At 42.5% G+C, this 20,167-nt stretch overlaps 1 protein-coding gene across 1 annotated transcript in view; it reads right to left on the reverse strand.

Moving 5' to 3' along the window:
- The window catches only part of AVIL (advillin), a 95,339-nt gene extending 93,161 nt beyond the window's left edge, over positions 1 to 2,178 (reverse strand). Inside the window, exon 1 of the mRNA XM_089692800.1 lies at positions 2,050 to 2,178. The gene's annotated coding sequence lies outside the window, so the exon portion shown is untranslated. The remainder of the gene's footprint in view (positions 1 to 2,049) is intronic.
- Positions 2,179 to 20,167: the final 17,989 nt, after the last annotated feature.

Below are 20,167 nucleotides of genomic sequence, written 5' to 3' on the forward strand. Positions count from 1 at the left end.
TTGAAGATTAGTGAAAAGTGTCTGAATTTTAGTGTTTGTTAAAGTGTTATCTGTGCAATAAAACAATTTCTGTGGTAGTCGGTAGTCATCAGTGCATGTTTGTGATATTGGCTTGCTAAAAAAGATGTTAAATTCAGTTTTTCAAAATATATATAGTGTACAATTTACAGTGAAATAATATTTAACGAGTCTCGTAAAAGCAAAGGAAGGTTTCTCACCAGTTGCTTACAGCAACACACGCATTTACATTCTTTCAGTAGTAATAGATAGGAAACTACACTACATTAACATAAAATGAAACATTGGACAGCACTGTATAAGTACAATTATGCAAACTGTTAGCACTCTCGCATACAGCTGTGGTTCATTGGTCACAATCCAAACAGGGATGCCAGCTGCATGGAGTTTGTGCATCTCTCTCTGGTTTACCCTGTTCTCTGCCAAAATCCAGTAATATATGGGTTGGTAAAGTGGCCCTATACATAGCATCTATTTATGGGGTAGGGAAATTAGGTTGTCATTGTCTTTGGGGGACAGAGACTGGCATGATAAGCTCTGCAAAACACTACATAGTATGTTAGCACTTGTGAACTTTGGAACACATTTTTTAAAATAAATATAGAAAAATAAATATGTCAACATTATTTACATACTGGAAAAGATTACATGTCTATAAACAACATTAGCTGTCCTATACCAGCCATTTGTTTACTCATCATACATGCATTTAATTTAGAATGAAGTGATAAACCTATGATATAATTGGTAAAATTGTGTAACATTAGGTAAAATATTAGGAATTAAAAATTGTATCTAAACAAAAAACTAAAAAAAATTTAATTTTGCAGATTACTAGTCCTTGAATACAAAGCAAAAGAAAACAAATGCAGCCACCATATCACCTGGTAATCCTGCACATAAAATACTTCCTGCTACATTGCTCCTCCACTGTATCTTTGGAGGAATCCATGGTTCTCTTGGCTACATTGCTCCTCCACTGTATCTTTGGAGAGGGCAATGGTTGTCCTGGCTACATTGCTCCTCCACTGTATCTTTAGAGGAATCCATGGACGTCTTGGTTACATTGCTCCTCCACTGTATCTTTGAAGGAATCCATCGTCGTCCTGGCTACATTGCTCCTCCACTGTATCTTTGAAGGGAGCAATGGTTGTCCTGGCTACATTGCTCTTCCACTGTATCTTTGGAGGAATCTATGGTTGTCCTGACTACATTGCTCCTCCACTGTATCTTTGAAGGAATCCATGGTTGTACTGGCTACATTGCTCCTCCACTGTATCTTTGGAGAGAGCAGTGGTTGTTTTAGCTACATTGCTCCCCCACTGTATCTTTGGAGGAATCTATGGTTGTCCTGACTACATTGCTCCTCCACTGTATCTTTGGAGGAATCCATAGTTGTCCTGGCTACAATGCTCCTCTACTGTATCTTTGGAGAAATCCATGGTCAACCTAGCTACACTGCTTCTCCACTGTATCTTTGGAGGAATCTATAGTTGTCCTGGCAACATTGCTGCTCCACTGTATCTTTGAAGGGAGCAATGGTTGTCCTGGCTACATTGCTCCTCCACTGTATCTTTGGAGGAATCCATGGTTTTCCTGGCTACATTGCTCCACCACTGTCTTTTTGGAGGGAGCAGTGGTTGTCACCCTCAGTTGCTCTCTTGATATGGACTACAAACATGTCCCCCATCTCTTCATCTCCATTACATGTGGCACAGGCCAATTGGGTCTTTACAGAAGATAGCTAGGAAGAAAGATATTCTTCTTTGCAGCTCACAGAAAGGGACAAGGACACAGCATTTCTGGCAAGATCAACAGGAATTTTCTGTACTTGCTGAAATTGTTGAAAAAAAGAGAAAACTAATACAGCCACCACTTTAGGCTTCAATAATTTTGTAGCTTTGTTCTTGGGTTTAGTTATCCTTTTTAAGATTAGGTTTTGTCTGGTTGTTATAGGTTAATGCATGATCAATATACATTATAACCGCTCTTTGCAGCATCCTGTTAAATTAAGGTAATAGTATTCCTCACCTTTGAAGTGGAACGCCTTGGGTGCAGAGAGTGATTCCTCAGTTCACCGCACACAACTGAATCACTTCATCAGAGAGTTAAAGAGGGAAGTGCCCAGTGCCTCTGTCAAAAAGATAGTGTTTAGTTCTGCTAGCACATGAGATTTGCCTGTGTTTGCATTGTCATATCTCTTTCAGAGTCTCCAGCCAATCACAGTCCTGTAGGTCCTCTCGCTCAATATACTCAAATTGGATGAAAATGATCTATTTGTCCATATTCAAACCAGCAGCACACACAGTTGCAGTGTCCTCTCACATTTCTTTGCAGCTGGGACGTAGCCCAACATCCCACCGAGATTGATTCTTTGGAAAGTGCCCATTTTAAACAATCAATAATTCATAATGCTAAATACATTGCGGAAGTCACTGCAAGGCTGTCTAGAGATGAGCTGAAGCATATTTATTTCTATGATATTTTAGAAGTAAACAAACGAGGATCACAAACATACAGAGCTTTTTCTTGATGTTTTCTGGAAGATTGGTAAAGAGCACCAGAAATCTACCAGTAAATATCATTCAGTGGAAGAGATTAGGGAAGGTACAGGGCCATATCAGTGTTGAATGCAGGGGTAATGGTTACTATTGGGATTATAACCCTTTGGAGCCCAGCTCTGAATCGGATTCAAGAATGTTTGTAAAAAATATTTCTACTTCTTGGTTTTTTTGGAGGCATTGCCGTGATGCATTTTTTAGCTACAATGCCATCAAGATTGTCATCTTGTGAGGCATTTGTCTAGGAAAAACTGTATGATTTTTAACAATTTTATTTTAATTGTTTAGCGTGAAATGTTCTATCTTTAGTTGTTTTATATTTGTATATTGCTTATTATACAAATTTCATTTATATAGGGAGATTCCACGCTTCAGAATGAGCAGTACAAGCATGGGTTGGGTTACATGGTTTGCCTAACGGGAAAGCCAAGCACTAGATGTGCATTTTGCTCCTGCAGGTTGAAGAAAGGACGAGATAACATAACCAAAGAACATAGATGTAATATATTGCAGCATACTTCTCCTCAGATGTGTTGGCTGTATTAATCCCTTTTATCCAAGCCAAGAACAATTTCAGCAAGTACATACCAAATACATAATATATTAGTCAACCGAAAAACTGGTGGAAATCTTCTCAGCCCTCTTCCATCAAAGCATGCCATTTCACAAAGCTGAAAGTGCACTGAACACATACATTAAAGCTGGACATACACTTATAGAATCTTGTTTGAAATGTTCATTTGGAGAACATTTTTTTTTCGATTTTCTATTCCAATATTTGAATTAAAATTTTGCAAAATATAATAGCAAACGTATATCTTATCACAAAATGTACATAAAGAGTCACCAGCATTAAGTACACAAGAGGATAGAAATAAAGATTGAGTGGAATGTAAACCATTTTACAGTCAGCTGGAATATCAATAGTAACATACTAGAAAAGGGAGGTGGGGTTGCCCCATAGAGAACAAATCTCTGGGGTGATGGTAAATTGTGCATATGAGGTAGTATAAAACCACCTCTTTTTTAATCATTAGGGGGGTCAAATTGATGGTCATTTTCAAACGCAGTGATGGGAAAATTTGAATGTGCAGGACTTAGAAATTTGTTCATGTAAGAAAAAAATTGAACAATGCATATGGTTTTTATTTGGGAAATTGCATTCATCCCAAAAGTTAAAGTTAAAAACAAACAAGATATTGAAGTACGTATAAATAACAATCATCAAGTCATTCAATATACTGATGAGAATTTTCATATTAATGTTTGTTTAAAATTCTCCTTGAGTTGTATGGTCATCTTAACTGTAGTTGCAAACTGCTCTCAGTTTCCAGGAGTCCTCAGATTTGGTGATTTGCTCTTGTACATATCACTGTTAGGTCATAACCTATCTCCAAAATGCATTACCGCCTCCTTCATCTGCTACATCTGACTCTGCTTTCCAAGCTTCATTTTTGATGCACAGGCACATCCTGGACTCTACTTCCTGATCCTATAGACATAGTTTGCTGCTGGACGGCTGGATGTCCCACCTGGATCTAATTACCACACGATGAGTCTTTTTAACCGTTTATCTTGTAAGTGCAATTTATCCATTGTTTACTAAATAAATTGTCAACACTGCACTTAGAGGCGCCTTCCTCTCTTTTTCTCATAACCCATCTGCAGAATGCTATCCTTTTCTATATGTATGAAGTATATACAGTATATTGTGCATTTGTATATTTCGTGAATATTTCCAGCCAACACTGAATATTCTAATGTGAAACAAAATTTAGGAGTGTCGATCACTTTGATGGTAGGAGAGGTAGGAGAAGCGTTAGCTGGCCTATTCTATCCTTACCACAAATGCCACTAAGACTCTGTTCTGAATGTAAGCTTATTAAAGGATAAGTTCAACTTTGTAAAAAAAACAATAAATGCACATCTTTTTGCAGATAAAAATATGTGCATGTATTATTTTTTTTACTAGGAGCTTGCAGGACTCCTGCAGGCTGTCAGTGTAAGTGTTACAGTATTATCTGTGATCTTAGTGCGAGGTATGACAAAGGTGCAGCCTGCAGTGCCTGTATCAAGAGGAGAACAAAAAACACGTGCTCACTTACTCATTCCGAGATTAATGTCCCAAACAAAAATGGATCACATTATACAGATAACTACTTTCTTTATAGTGGCAGCACAGGCCACATGGAGAAGCAGATTCATTTTTGTTAGAGAGTTACCATCACTAACATATAGAATACTAAATAGAAAAAGTGAATGTCAGAACAATACAAAACTGAACAAAGATAGCATAAATCAAGTGTGACTAACCTGTATCAAGAGGAGAAGAGAAAACACATGTGGCTCACTTGCTCATTTCAAGTTTATTGTGAGCTTGTTGGTTGTTAGTTTCCTGAAGTCATTGTCAGGGAAGACCTGCCCATAGTGCAGGTGAAGTTCCGCGGCGTACAAATATGCGCATGCGCAGAGTCCTTATGAGCCAAACAGATGTACAGGTAATTGGACATCGGCGCATGCACACTCGCACATGCGGGCGTGCGCCTGTCACTAATGCTGGAGCCAAACAATCTCTGCCTGTACTGTGGAGATGCAGGCCATTATGTGCGTTCCTGCCCTGCCAAGCTTTGTAAGTGCATCTCCTTCTCTTCAGCTAATCATTCATCATTACTAACCAGCTCAACTCATATGGCTGTTCCTATTTCCTTCCAGCTTCCTGGAAGAACCGTATCAGTGACTGCAATTATTGATTCTGGGGCCTGTAGCTGCTTCATCGATCTATCCTTTGCAGCCCAGCAACACGTCCCTCTGCAGCTAAAGGAACAAGGATTTAATATATTTTTAGCTGATGGGTCCTGCATCAAATCTTGGCTGGTAAATAAAGAGACCCCGCCACTACTGACTACAATAACTACTCACCATCAGGAACTATTACGCCTAGACGCTATTGCCTCTCCCTTGTTTCCTGTTATCTTGGGCCTACCATGGCTACAGGCTCATAACCCACAGATTGATTGGAAGACCGAGAAAATCCAGTTTTCATCCCCATATTGCAAAAAACATTGCCTATCCATAGCACCCTCATCCACCTCTACACTACTTTGCATAGACTCAGGTACTGAACTTGTCCAAATAGTCCCACAGGCTTACCATGGATACTTGGATGTCTTTAGCAAGCGTGGAGCCGATAAACTTCCTCCTTACCGACCTTACGATTGCCCGATCTATCTATTTCCAGGATCTGAAATTTCCTTCGGGCGCATTTTTCCCTTATCTGAACGGTAATTAGGGGTATTAAAAGAATATATTGAAGAAAACCTTCAAAAAGGAATTAATTCGCCCTTCTACATCTCCAGCAGGAGCGGGAATATTCTTTGTGGAAAAGAAGGACCAATCCCTATGGCCCTGTGTGGATTATCTGGAACTAAATAAAATTACGGTAAAGAATCGTTACCCCCTTCCCTTGGTTCCCAAACTCTTCCAAAGACTTAAAACTGCAGTCATCTTTATAAAATTAGACTTAAGAGGAGCCTATAACTTGGTCCGTTTCCAGGAGGGGGACGAATGGAAGACTGCTTTTCGTACCCGATTTAGCCATTTTGAGTATTTGGTCATGCCCTTCAGATTATGCAACGCACCTGCTACCTTCCAATATTTTATCAATGATATCCTCAGAGATTACCTTGACATCTTTGTCATAGTCTTCCTTGGAGATCCATCGAGAGCATGTTAAAAATGTCTTAGATCGACTTCGTCAGCACAGACTTAATGCCAAGGCCGAGAAATGCAAATTCGAGCAACAGAGTATTCCATTTCTCGGGCTGATCATTTCTATAGCAGGAATTAAAATGGACCCACAGAAAGTCTCAGCAATCTTGGACTGGCCAATCCCCTCAGATAAAAAAGTTTTCCAATGATTTGTAGGCTTCGCCAATTTCTACCGGAAATTCATTAAAAACGTCTCAGCCCTCATCTCACCCATTACCCAGCTCACCAGACTGGGGGTCCGCTTCCACCGGACTCTGCCCACCCGGAGTTACAGTATGAAGCAAGGATGGACTGCTATGGAGAGGTGAGCAAATTGTGGTACCAAAGGAGATGCGGACCCTTGTCCTTGGATATTGCCATGACCATCCTTTAACGGGCCACTTTGGTGTCTCCAAGAAAATAGAGCTAGCACAACGCACATTCTGGTGGCCAGATATCAGAAAAGACTGTAAAGCTTATGTAAACGCATGCACCATCTGTACCCGAAATAAGAGTACCCAAAATAAAGCCTGGGGATTGCTCAGACCTCTGCTTGTACCTGATAGACCATGGAAGATGATATCAATGGATTTTATAGTAGAACTCCCACCTTCAGAAGGATTTACAGCCATCATTGTGGTAGTAGATCGGCTATCTAAGATGGCCCATTTCTTGCCCCTGAAAAATACACCCTTTGCTTTTGAAACTGCTCAGGTCTTTAAAGAAATTGTCAGGCTCCATGGAATTCCCGTAAACATGGTTTCAGATCAAGGGGTGCAGTTCAAATCAAGATTCTGGAGGGCACCATGTCAAACCTTGAAGTCTTTTCTTCAGCCTATCACCCACAAACCAATGGACAGACGGAATGGACTAATCAGACCCTGGAGCAGTACATCTGGTGTTATACGTCTTTTGTCCAAGATGATTGGGTATCGCTCCTGCCATTGGCAGAGTTTGCATATAATAACTCCAATCATGCTGCCACCAAACAATCCCCATTTTTTGCTAATTATGGGTTTCACCCTACCTTCCTGCCTGACCTTGTGCTGGAAACTTCTGTGCCTACTGCTCAAGATATACATAAGTTTTTTCTCTACTAATAACAAATTGTTACAGGAGACTGTCACAAAAGCCCAGGAGGACAACAAGAGGGTCTTCGATAGAAGGAGAAGATGAGAATTGATCATGCACCAAGGAGAGTAGGTCTGGCTCGCCACAACCAACCTGAAGATGGCGTGTCCCTCAAGGAAGCTGGCCTCTAAGTTTGTGAGACCATTTCCGGTAAGACGTAAAATTAACGATGTCTCTTACGAATTAATATTACCTGAAGGGTGTGGCTTTCCTGTGACGTCACTACTCATGCTGATGCACGTGTCCGGATCACGTGATCGCACTATTACCATCTTGAATGCGGGCTGGCTGGTGAGACACAGGATGCAGAGACTGGAGCTCTGATATAACAAAACGCCTTGTTTTTATTTGCTCATTGTGAGTGTGATTTTAAGGGGGGTTTGTTTGGCAATAAATTTGTTGGATGATACTGCACTATGGCGAGTATTTTCTTTACCCACATGTGCTAATCTGGATATGAGAGGATCTTCTCTGGAGTTTGTTTGGTGATATGCTGGATACACAGTAGTATGCTGAGTAATTACCAACACATGATGATCGTCCTTTGAAGTCTGTTTGGTGAATGCTGGATATATACTGACATGCTGGTTAATTACTAGCACATGGTGAGTGTGCATTTTGATGGGGTGTTTTTGAGCACTGAATACCACATTGCTTATGAAGGAGGATCTCATTACTTCATTTACTGAGAATCATGTTTATATGGACTTTTCTGAATGGACTATATTAAGATTCCCTTTTTTTTTATTTTTTTGTTTGCACTATTAATATGCACTTATTTGGTGGTGGTTATATTTAGTTGTGTGATTTGGTTTGCGCTATTATTTGTGATTTGTATATTTTTCACATTTTTATTATTTTGAGTTTTTTAATAATAGCAGCATCCAGTGAGTGTATTTCCTCTCTTTATTACATTGGCGCAATGATGTTGGTATAATAGAAGTGTTGTATTTATTGGAACATTTCTTTGGTAACTAACTTTTTAGTGAATATTACCGGAATCCCTTAAAATCCACCCAGTTTTCCATGTGTCATTACTAAAACCTGCAGTTCCAGACTCCTTTTCTGATTGAAGGGCAAGGCCTCCTGAGCCTATAATGATTGATGGAGAGGAGGAATTCGAAGTTGAGGCTGTTGTGGACTGTAGGAAAAGGAGGGGCCAGATGCAATACCTAATCAAATGGAAGGGGTATGGGCCAGAGGAAAATTCATGGGAATCTGCACAGAATGTGCATGCTACAAATTTAATTTGTGAGTTCTTTCTCAATCACCCACAAATAAGGAGCCAATTGGACATCCGGAGGCTGCCCATAGGGAGGGGGCAATGTCAGGGAAGACCTGCCCATAGTGCAGGTGAAGTTCTGTGGCGTACAAATATGCGCATGTGCAGAGTCCTTACGATCCAAACAGATGTGCAGGTACTTGGACATTGGCACGCACATGTGCACTCGCACATGTGGGCGCGCGCATGTCACTAATGCTGGCCCCAAAAGGGCTATTTAAACTGGCTGCAGTAGTTGTCCCATTGCGGTATGGTCTTTTCCCTGCTCATGTTCCCTGATTCCAGTGATTGTCTCCTGATACCGAACCAGCCTGTTCCTGATCTCTGCTTGATTGCTTCCTGTCCTGACCTCTGGCTTGTCTTGGATTATTCTTCTGTCTCTGCTCCTGATTGATCTTCAATTGCTGACCTGGCCTGTGACCTGACTACTCTTCCTCCTGCCACTGTAATCCTGATCTGCCTGACCGATACCGAATCCGGCTCGTCTGACCCTGCATCCTCAGCACGCTGAGCTCGAGTATCCATCCATCCCGCACGGCTACATCAGAACCCTACTCCTTGCCTACAACTCATCAGCTCACCTGCTATTACTGGACTGATCACAGGCACTCATACCCCACCGTGCACCTGTGACCGCTGTCTCACCATCAGCAGTCCTTTAGCTGGAGTTGTACGGGAAGCCTGCCTCTTCACGTCAGGCTCACTATCCAGGTACGTGACAGTCACACTGCAATCATTACAGCTCCCTCTAGCTGCAGCATAGTAAAAGCATTACTGGGAGGTTTTAATCATTTACTTGCTACATAAGCTGTCTGTTCGTACCTCTTAGTAGCAGGCAGTTACACAATGACAGGGAGAAACAATTAATTAACTAGAGCACCCAACAGCGCCCTAGTAGTTTATTGAGAACTACAAACAGATAGCCGCAAAGGCTGAAGATACTTGTAGTTCCCCCATTCACAGAACTCTTTGAATGAATGATGCAAAAGGTCCACTTTAATGGCAGCCCCAAAAGCAGCAATTACTCATCTTACATGTGCTGGAGCTCTCTTTGACCCTCGAAGCAAAGAAAAATATCCAGTTCTTCTGGGTATGGGAAGCATGTGACTCCCCCATCTTGCTTCCAGTGACGGCGCTGGTGCTTGGTGATTCCCAGATCAAGCACCAGCACTATCACACTGAGCTTAAAATATATTTAAACCCAAAAGCAAAAATGTAATATATTGCAGCTTACTAATTGTCGGTGTGTTGTTGCATTAGTTTTCTTTTTTTCAAGCTTTGTTTGCTTTATTTTCACCTTGTAATCCTGTAGACAACACACTTCCTGTTTGGCTTTGTCACTCCTCCATGGTATTTACTGTATGGAGGGAGCTGTGGTTGTTACCCTAGGCTGCTCTCCTGATATGGATTGCAAACATGTCCTTATCTCTTCATTTTCATTACATGGGGGAAGGGCAATTGGTAGTTTACAGAAGACAGCAACGAAGAAAGATATTCTTCAATTTAGCTCACAGGAAGCGCCAAGGACACTGCATTTCTCGCAGGATCAACACATATTTTCTGTATTTGCTGAAAACGTTCTTACTTTGAAAAAGAAAACTAAGGCATCCACCACATCTAGGGGACTGTAGGGTGCAATATCGTGCATTTTTATTCATGGGTTTATTTCTCCTTTACCCCTTGGCGCTGGCATCTCCCAGCCCTTTAAGGGGTTTGTGGCACTGGAAGGTGGGGCGGGGTTTAGGGTCATGCGACAGCCAATCATGGGGATCACATGATTGGAAAGCTCATGAAAGTAAGTAGCGATCGGGACCTTTCCCTGAAATGTGCTGGGAGTGCACAGGGCGCACACTCAGGGCACATCTTTTGTTTACATTGGGTACGCAAAAATGCGGCCCCTCAGTGTCAAGGCCCAGCCACCAAGAGGCCATATATTTGCGTACACCCGGTCCCAAGGAGTTAAACATAGCTTCATGACTTCATTGATAGAGGCTGAACAAAATGGCAGGAGAGCGGAAGGAAGGCAAGTCTAAGCAGCTGGTGTGGCCACCATTATAATGAACCTGATGTCTGGCCCTACATGGGTAAAGCACAGGTTTACTTCAAACTGTGGCCATATATAGAATATGTAGTATGTTAAACAATACTTGACTGGAAAAGCACATTACATTTGCATTGAGTCACAGCTTCATATTACATCTGGTGTTATTCCCATAAATGGCTATGTGCTTATACATTACATTTGAAGTAAATGTAGTCATATAGTTATTCAGGGCATCGCCTGCTAGCCAGATATAAAACTATATTTTCCTAAAATATTATTACTGTGTGTTTGTTCTCTGTATTATTGTAAACAGAAAGTAAATACATTAATATAGTGACACAACCTTTTTACATATAGTTTGCAAATAAGCAAATCAGGTTATATGGCAGTACATGGGTCAAACATACTGCAAAAGTGATGGGTTCCTAATCAAGGAACCTGCAGAAATAGAATATTACAGGGTTTTTCGTTAATGAAAGCCAGGAAAACAAAACGTGATTGTTTAGTACAGTGGCGGACTGACCATTCAGACATTGCCCCAGGGCCCGGGGTCAGTAGGGGGCCTGGTGAGAGGCTCACTGGGCACAATTCACTAAGCAGTATCTTGCAGCATCCCAGTATGCAGAAGGATACCGCATAGTATTTAAAAAAAAAGTTTGAATTCACCAAAAAATGTTACTAAAATACTGCACGAGTTAATTTTATCAAGTCATGCGGTATTTTAGTAGTGAAAACCATGCGTTAATGTTTCATCTGTCAGCAGGGTTCCTCACTGACAACTGAATGTAAAAGAAAGAATTGCTGACAATTAAAAAAAATGTATTTCAAAAACGGCGTGTTGTACCCCCTTCATCCAAAGCCCTTTGGGCCTGGTATGGATTTTGAGGGGAACCACCATGCCAGAATTAAAAAAAAATGATGTGGGGGTCCCCCCCAAAATCCATACCAGACCCTTATCCAAGCTTGCAACCTTGCAGGTCAGGAAAGGGGGGGGGGGGATGAGCGAGAGCCCCCCTCTCCTGAACCATACCAGGCCACATGCCCTCAACATGGGGGGGTGCTTTGGGGCAGAGGGGGCTCCCCTCCCCCAAAGCACCTTGTCTCCATGTTGATGGGGACAAGGGCCTCTTGCCCACAACCCTGGCCGGTGGTTGTGGGGGTCTGCGGGTGGGGGGGCTTATCGGCATCTGGAAGCCCCCTTTAGCAAGGGGGCCCCAGATCCCCCCCCCATGTGAATGAGTATGGGGTACATGGTACCGCTACTCATTCACTAAAAAAAAAAGTGTAGTGTGAAAATAGGACAGGACACGGTCTTTGACAAGTCATTTATTAAAAGAAGAAAAATAAAGAATGTTCCCCACAGTAGATCCAACATCAATCACGATGCCCGCTGCTACACGAAAAAAGTAAAAAAGAAAGGCTCTGCTCCCGACGATGGCTTCCGGCCGTCTGCCTGCTCCGCTGGCTTGAGAGTTCTTAAATATGTAAGGGGCGGGGCCACCCAGGGACTTGCGTGTGACCCTGCCCCTTGCGGCATCATCAACCGGGGCATGCTGGGTCAATGATGTCACAAGGAGGTGGGGCCACATTTGTGATATCACTGGGTGGCCTCGCCCCTTACATATTTAAGAAATGTCAAGCCAGCAGAGCAGGCAGACGGCCGGGAGCCGCTGTTGGGAGCAGAGCCTTTTTTTTTCCTCTCTCTTTTCGGGTAGCGGGGGGCATCGTGATTGACGTTGGATCTACTTCAGGACTTGTAAAAGACCGTCTCCTGTCTTTTTTTTACACTACACTTTTTTTTGTGAATGGGTAGCGGTACCATGTACCCCATACTCATTCACACTGGGGGGGGGGCGGAATCTGGGGGCCCCCCTGCTAAAGGGGGCTTCCAGATTCTGATAAGCCTCCTGTCCGCAGACCCCCACAACCACCAGCCAGAGTTGTGGGGAAAAGGCACTTGTGGGGAGAAGGTGCTTTGGGGGGGGAGCCCCCCACAGCACTCCCCATTTTGAGGGCATGTGGTCTGGTATGGTTCAGAAGGGGGGAACGTTTGCTCATCCCCCCTTTTCCTGACCTGCTGGGCAGCATGCTCAGATAAGGGTCTGGTATGGATCTTGGGGGAGACCCCATGAACATTTTTTCTTAATTTTTGGTGTGGGGGTTCCCCTCAAAGCCCATACCAGACCCAAAGGGCTTGGTATGGAAGGAGGAAGGACCCCACGATGTGGTTTTATTTTTTAAATTAATTTTTAATGCCCTTTATATGTAGCTGAGCTGCAATATGTAGGTGGGGTGTTGTGTGGGTGTGGCTTTGGCTTTAGTGTAGGCGGAGGCACAAGGGGCCCCATTATCTTTTATTACCCAGGGGCCCCATGAGTTGTCAGTCCGCCCCTGGTTTAGTAGCATATGACTAAGCTATTCTTCACAATCACTTCATGTGAAAAACATTTACTTCAAGGTTGCCATTTGTTCCTTTTTCCTGGGGACAGGTCCATTTAATGAGGGGTCTGTCCCCTGACAGGAGATGTCCCTGGTTTATCCCTCAGCCTGGCAGCTTAGTGTGAACCTTGCAGGGCACAGGCACCATTCACACTGCATACTAAACAATATGGTAGTGTGACAAGAGCACTCCTACCTGGAGAAAGTAGGTTACTAAATGATCCATCATTTAGTAACCTACTTTCTCCAGGTAGGAGTGCTCTTGTCACACTACCATATTGTTTAGTATGCATTTTTCTGGGTTCATGGATCCACACTTGTACAAGTGAGTCGGAGATATGACAATGACACTAGCTATTTGTTGTTTTTGGCTTGTTTTTGTTTTATTTTTGTGATATACCATTCACACTGCGCATGCTTCAATTGATATTGGGTCCACTGGACAAGCTGAATTGCCGAACATGTGCAAAAGACTCAACTGGAACCTGAACACTGCAAGGTTTTCTCTACAGTGCTAGGAGACAATGCTGGGGATGTCTGCAATTTATTGTGCTGTATAACTTTCTGCTTGACTAGGAAAGTGAAAGGAGAGGGTGATGGGCAGATTCTGGACTTATATGTGAGGGAAACCAGGTGCAATCAGTGTGCCACCAAGCCAAAGAACAAGATATATTACTGTATATTGTAAATTCACTTCAGCTGCACTGCAACCTTTGTGTTACTTGCTCCTGACCTTTGCACCCTGTGTCCTACTTACTCCTGATCTGCACCCTGTGTCCTACTTACTCCTGATCTGCACCCTGTGTTATGTACCCCTGGCCTCTGCACCCTGTGTTATGTACCCCTGGCCTCTGCACCCTGTGTTCTACTTACCCCTGGCCTCTGCACCCTGTGCGTTTACCCATGACCTCTGCACCCTGTGCGTTTACCCATGACCTCTGCACCCTGTGCGTTTACCCATGACCTCTGCACCCTGTGCGTTTACCCATGACCTCTGCACCCTGTGCGTTTACCCATGACCTCTGCACCCTGTGCGTTTACCCATGACCTCTGCACCCTGTGCGTTTACCCATGACCTCTGCACCCTGTGAGTTTACTCATGACCTCTGCACCCTGTGAGTTTACTCATGACCTCTGCACCCTGTGCGTTTACTCATGACCTCTGCACCCTGTGTGTTTACTCATGACCTCTACGCTCTGTGTTACTTACTCCTGACCTCTGCGCCCTGTGTTCTACTTACTCCTGACCTCTGCATTCAGTGATTTACTTATTCCTGGCCTCTGCGAGTTACTTATTCCTGATCTCTGCACCCTGTGTGTTTACTCCTGACCTATGCACCCTGTTTTCTACTTACTCCTGACCTCTGCACCCTGTTTTCTACTTACTCCTGGCCTCTGCACTCTGTGAGTTACTTACTCTTGCCCTCTGTCTGAACCCTGTGTGTTTACTCCTGACCTCTGCACCCTGTGTTCTACTTATTCTTGGCCTCTGCACTCTGTGAGTTACTTACTCCTGACCTCTGCAGCCTATGTGTTACTTGGCTGACACCTATGCAGTTTGCTTTTGAACTGTTTCTCAAGTGCTTTTTGCTGTGCATTTTTGCACACACATTTTTGACGCATTTTACACACTTTATGATGCATCTTTTGGCCAATTTGTTGGGCAGATAAAAAATGCAAAACGTGTCAAAAACACATAAAAACCACACTACATGCTTTTCTGCAGCATGTTCAGTGAAGTCTATTCAACCAAAAATGCACCATTTTGCATTTTAAAAAGTCCCTGACCATTTCCAAAAATTTCCAAAAATGCAGCAGCTAAAAAAAGCATAGACATGAACATGTTCAATAAAAAAAAAAAAATGCATAGGTGTGAACCAGGCCTTACTCCTGACCTCTGTACCCTGTACGTTACTTACTCCTGACCTCTGTACCCTGTACATTACTTACTCCTGATCCCTGCATACTATACTTTCCTTACTCTTCACCCCTGTAATTTGTGCATTATGCACCCCTGACCAATAGCAGTATAGGCTCAGGTTTTATTTAACCATACCTCTTTAAGCCCCACAGACTGCTACCACCATTTGGCCACACCCACAATTCTCTTTAGCCTTCCTCTGCTCATGGTGTCTTTATACGATGAATGTCTGCCTTTTGTTACAAAAGGTTTTGAACAATTCTTTCAGGGTTTTAAAATGAGGTATTAATTTTGTAGGCGTGGTTATGAATTGAAGCGTGATTTTTTTGTGTAGCACTACACCCTTAAGGCCCCATGTACACGGGTCGCTTCTGAACAATGGAAACTGACTGCTGGAAAACGTAGGTTAAAAAAAGTCTGTTTATGTGCATATGTGTCTTTTAAAGATAAGCACAGGAGAAACATCCAAATGCCCAGAATGCACTGCAAAGTAATAAATTATTAACTATTTTAGACTGTTTCAGAAAAATACAGAGTGTAGAAGCAGAGGCAGCAGTATGTGTTGAGATGAGCTTAGGTGTGAGTTGCTCATTAACATCTCTTTTGTTTCCAAGGGTGGGAAAGGTGTCTGGTGGAGCGAGTCATTAAAGCTGCCTGGCAGGGGGTCTTCATGAGGAATTTAAGGTGTGAATGGTCATTAACATATCTTTTGTTTTCAAGGGTGGGAGAGGTCTGAGCAAAAACGCTGAACAGCTCCTAACAGTGAGTTTATCAGCTGCAGTGTACATGAGCCCTAAGGGTTGCTTAGTAAATTTTTGGGTTCCCTCTCAATCTGGACCTCCAAATGCTGGCACCACCATACTTTGGTGACCACAATAAACTACAACTAGTATAAACCAATATGAAGTTCATATTGGCATTGAATGTAATTTGGTCAAAAAGAACAGAATAACATAGGTATATGAAGCAAAGATAATCACTTGTCAATTTTAACTAAAAGTAACAACATTCGCAGTGAAATCAATTTTAAGTAAAAGTAAAAACATTTGCAGTGAAATACCCGTAACATTTATCAGGCCTGCTTTCAGAAATAATCTAATGCCTCCAATCTGAGGAGACTGTTAAATACCACAGTGAACAAGAACTATCAAAGCACATAAGCACACTGTGGGTCCTCAGAACTAGATCACAGGTATTAAATTGTGAAGTGAGCTCTCATTTATAATTGATCAACATCCCTTTAAGAATACTATAAATTCTTCTGTGTGCTTGTTGGGGCCCAGTTGGTATGAAATTGAATTAAGGTGTAGATGATAGTTCCTCAAACGGTAACCCAAAGAAAATAATGAGGACAAAAAAAAAAGAATGATTTAACATTTTTTCTTTTGCTGGTAGTGAATTAATGCAAGGTCCCCTTTAAGGCACTAGATAAAAGACAGACTTGAAATAGTGGAGAGTAACAATTTGCATAAGTGTCTATGGGCAAGGACAACTCTCTCTGGATGTCAAAGGCCAAAGGCAACAGTAGTAGGAATCCTGCTCTGCTGGAAGAGGGAACTTGTTGTTTCAGTTGGCACTACTGTATTCTGGCCTGCAACTGTACTGTATGTCTTGCGGTCAGCTTGGATGATGAGACTGTAATGCAGATGTATCCCAACATTGGTGGCTAGGAGAACTAGGCCCGCATCCTGGGGCAACTATATGTAATGTTCGCAATTATGTGCAGGTAAGTAGCTGAGGTGACGAAAGTGTTCAGTGGATAGTTGGGAGTCAACTCTCTCACCCGCTCAATGTGATCCAGCAGATTGTAGCAGTCTGTCTTTTCTGGCAGATGGGGGCCACAACCAGACTCTTTGGTTCCGATTTGGCGTCCTGTCTGGTCTCCTGTTAACAGATAGGCTTGCTGGGCAGCGTGGCAAGATGGGCAATCAGTAAGCTCTTTCTGCTCCTTCTCCCTCTCTAACTCTGGCTCCATGGTCTAGTTAAGCACTTCAACTGTCAACACACTTCTCTCCTCCTCTCTAAGCCTCTCCCCTCACTCTCCTGGCCAGTCTCCCAGGCTTTGATATTTATATGCCCCCACCCACACGCTACCTCCCCTGGGAAATGCAGTCCCTTTGTGTCCTGCTGACCATTCAAGTCCTGCTGTTCAGCATACATGTTCCAAAGGGCTGTTCTGCAAAATGTGAATAACCCTGAATGGCAGGTCACCACCATCTAATGTCCATTTTAGAATACTGCACCTAACACCATTTCAATGGGTTACATGTGGGTGTGTTTTTTTTAGTGGCTGTGGTCTGTATGCTGTCTCTGGATTTCATTTTGAAAATCTGGTAAACTTATGTAGTAAAGCAGCGCAAAATTGTTTTGCAAAGAGCAACTACTTAGAGCTAGTCATCAGCAATAAACTATTGATTTTACAGCAATAAAATAAAACCTTACTAGTTATTATGGATTACTGCACTTGGCATTGTACACTGCCTTACTGATGCAGATATCTGTCTGTGTAAAAGTAAATACAAATCTCCTGCATTGCTTAGCCCTAAATAGAAGGTATAACTGCACAAGCAGCTGGACCCGGGAAGGGATGGAAGGGCAGATGTGCTGTAAAAAATGTTTCCAATTAAATTACCTTCCATATTTTAAATGGGAAAATAATGCAACAATTTACTGTACACATTATACAATGATTGGAAGTTGGGGTTAACCCATGCACTAATTGTTTTTCCCCTAACATGTGAATCTAATAGGCATGTATGTGCTATGAATTAGAATTGATCTCTTTAGTCTTTGGTCACACCCAGGGGCGGACTGACCATTTGGAAACTTGGGCAATGCCCGAGGGCCCGGGGTCAGTTGGGGGTCCCATGAGATGCCCCTGATATCTTTTTCATAGGCTTTGAGTTTGGGCAAGGACACAGGGGCCCCATGATCCCCTATTGCCCGGGGGCCCCATGAGTTGTCAGTCCGCCCCTGGTCACACCAATCCAACTTTGAAATCATGCGACTTCCAGTGAAGTTGCACAATTTCTAAGTTGGATGTCAGTCAGACCTCAGGTGTGACTTGCAAGACATCTGCAACATGCAAGACACAGATGTCTATGCAAGTCACGCCTGAACTGCTAAAAAGTAGTGCATGCACTACTTCAAAATCGGTGTGACTCCGACGAAGTGGGAATTGCACCGATATGACTGCTTCAATTTGTGGACAATAGGCTGTGATTTGAAACTATCAAATCGCATGACAAGTTGCACCAGTATGACCAGGCACTTACTCATACTAACAGCTTCATGTGTCTTTTTATATTATAATGTAGAGAATCCATTGGTGGATTGAATGATCCATTGACTGGTCCACTTGATTAATCCAGATGACATTTATTGGGTTTAGGATGAAAAGTAATACTGTTTATGTTGGAATAAAATAGCATTTGCATCTACAAATTTTCTTTTGAACGAAGAGCATTACAATGTGAAATTACAATATGCTTTTACAAATGTACTACAGTATATAAACCAGATTTCCACAAACACACATTCTACATAGGTGCCTGAGTGGTGGTATACAATTTATTGTATAGTAGTTGTATATACTGTAAAAGCCCCTTATTTGAAGGAACTGTCTCTCTGTAGGAACCTTTTACATCTGTGCATTTGAGTGGTAATATGGTGCATTTGCTCGTTGATGAATGCCTGGAACACAGACTACTTGCGTTTAGGAATTTGTCCTTGGGCATATACTGCCATAAACCTTAGTAACACTTGGTGCCCTATCTAGCCGCACAGCTGTTGGCCTCCCAGAGTTTAAAAGGTTGCCGGCACCAGGCCTAGAGGATGCACCCGTGCCTTCCACATGCACCTAAATACCAGGATCTCATGCACTGGGGCTTAACACCCATTGTGGTTCAGACCTTAAAGGAGAAGTACAGCCAAAGCTCCTTTGGCTGTACTTCTGTAAATCACAGGAGTGCAGTGTTCTTCACTCCTGTGATCAGTGTTCAGCTGATAGCGGGCTTCACTGGACGTCACTCAGCCGGTCCAGTCTGGGGAAAAGTCCCGACTTTAATGTCAGGATCCTCCCCAGAGTCTGGAGCAGCACCTGTCAGCGATTTGCTGAGAGCCTGAGTCATCCACTCCATCGGGGGGGAGCAGAGCAGATTTTCTGCTCACATCAGTGGTGAGAACTCAGCAAGCAGTGGTCATGTGACCACTGAGTTCTCTCACTTAGAGCCAGCGGGGGACAGATGTAGCATCGGACTGATGCCACTTCCACCTAGGTAAGTGTAATTTTGGGGAGGAAAAAAACTCTTAACTACTAAAAATTTTATACTGCGCTCAGCCTCCAAATTATTGCAAATTATATTTTGCTAGTAAAATAAAAGTTGTAGTGAAAAAAAAGCACTTGTAGACTGTAGATCAATCTTCACCTATGAAATCTCTATTTATGGATAACTGGGGCATGGCAGAGGTTTGTACATACTTTGGGCTCAGGAGGGGTATATATTGTAGGGACATTACACTGTAAACTTGTGACTCATATGAATGCTTTAACTGAAATGTACACAAGTATACTAATTAAAGTTTCTGTTGTTTTCACATCAATGACTAACCCTTAGAAGGGTGAGAAAGAAAGCTTTGATCGATATTTTATGATTTGCATGTATTTGCATCATTCAAATTTCTCCGCAGTGTGCTATTTCTTTGTAATGAATTTGTAAATTAGCTGGTGTCATAGAACCTACAGATAATAGAAGTCCATTGAAAGATGAAAAGATGTGGAACTGACTGGTGCTTTTATAGTTCTGAATAAAGTGTATAGTGTGTAGGTGTCACAAAGGCTGATATACATGAATTATTGCTTCATTCTCCAGTTCTGTAATTTTTGCATTGCATAGCATATGTCAGAATTGATAATCTAATGCTCCGATAAAAAAAAAAAGTCGGGTCATTCACTTGTCGTTTACATGTGTTTTTATGGAACAGCTTTCTGCATTTCAATGCACATGTTCGCCAGCACACCATGG

Source organism: Staurois parvus, unplaced genomic scaffold (assembly GCF_062004578.1).
Source record: "Staurois parvus isolate SC_StPar_1 unplaced genomic scaffold, SC_StPar_1.0 ptg000023l, whole genome shotgun sequence".
NCBI lineage: Eukaryota > Metazoa > Chordata > Amphibia > Anura > Ranidae > Staurois > Staurois parvus.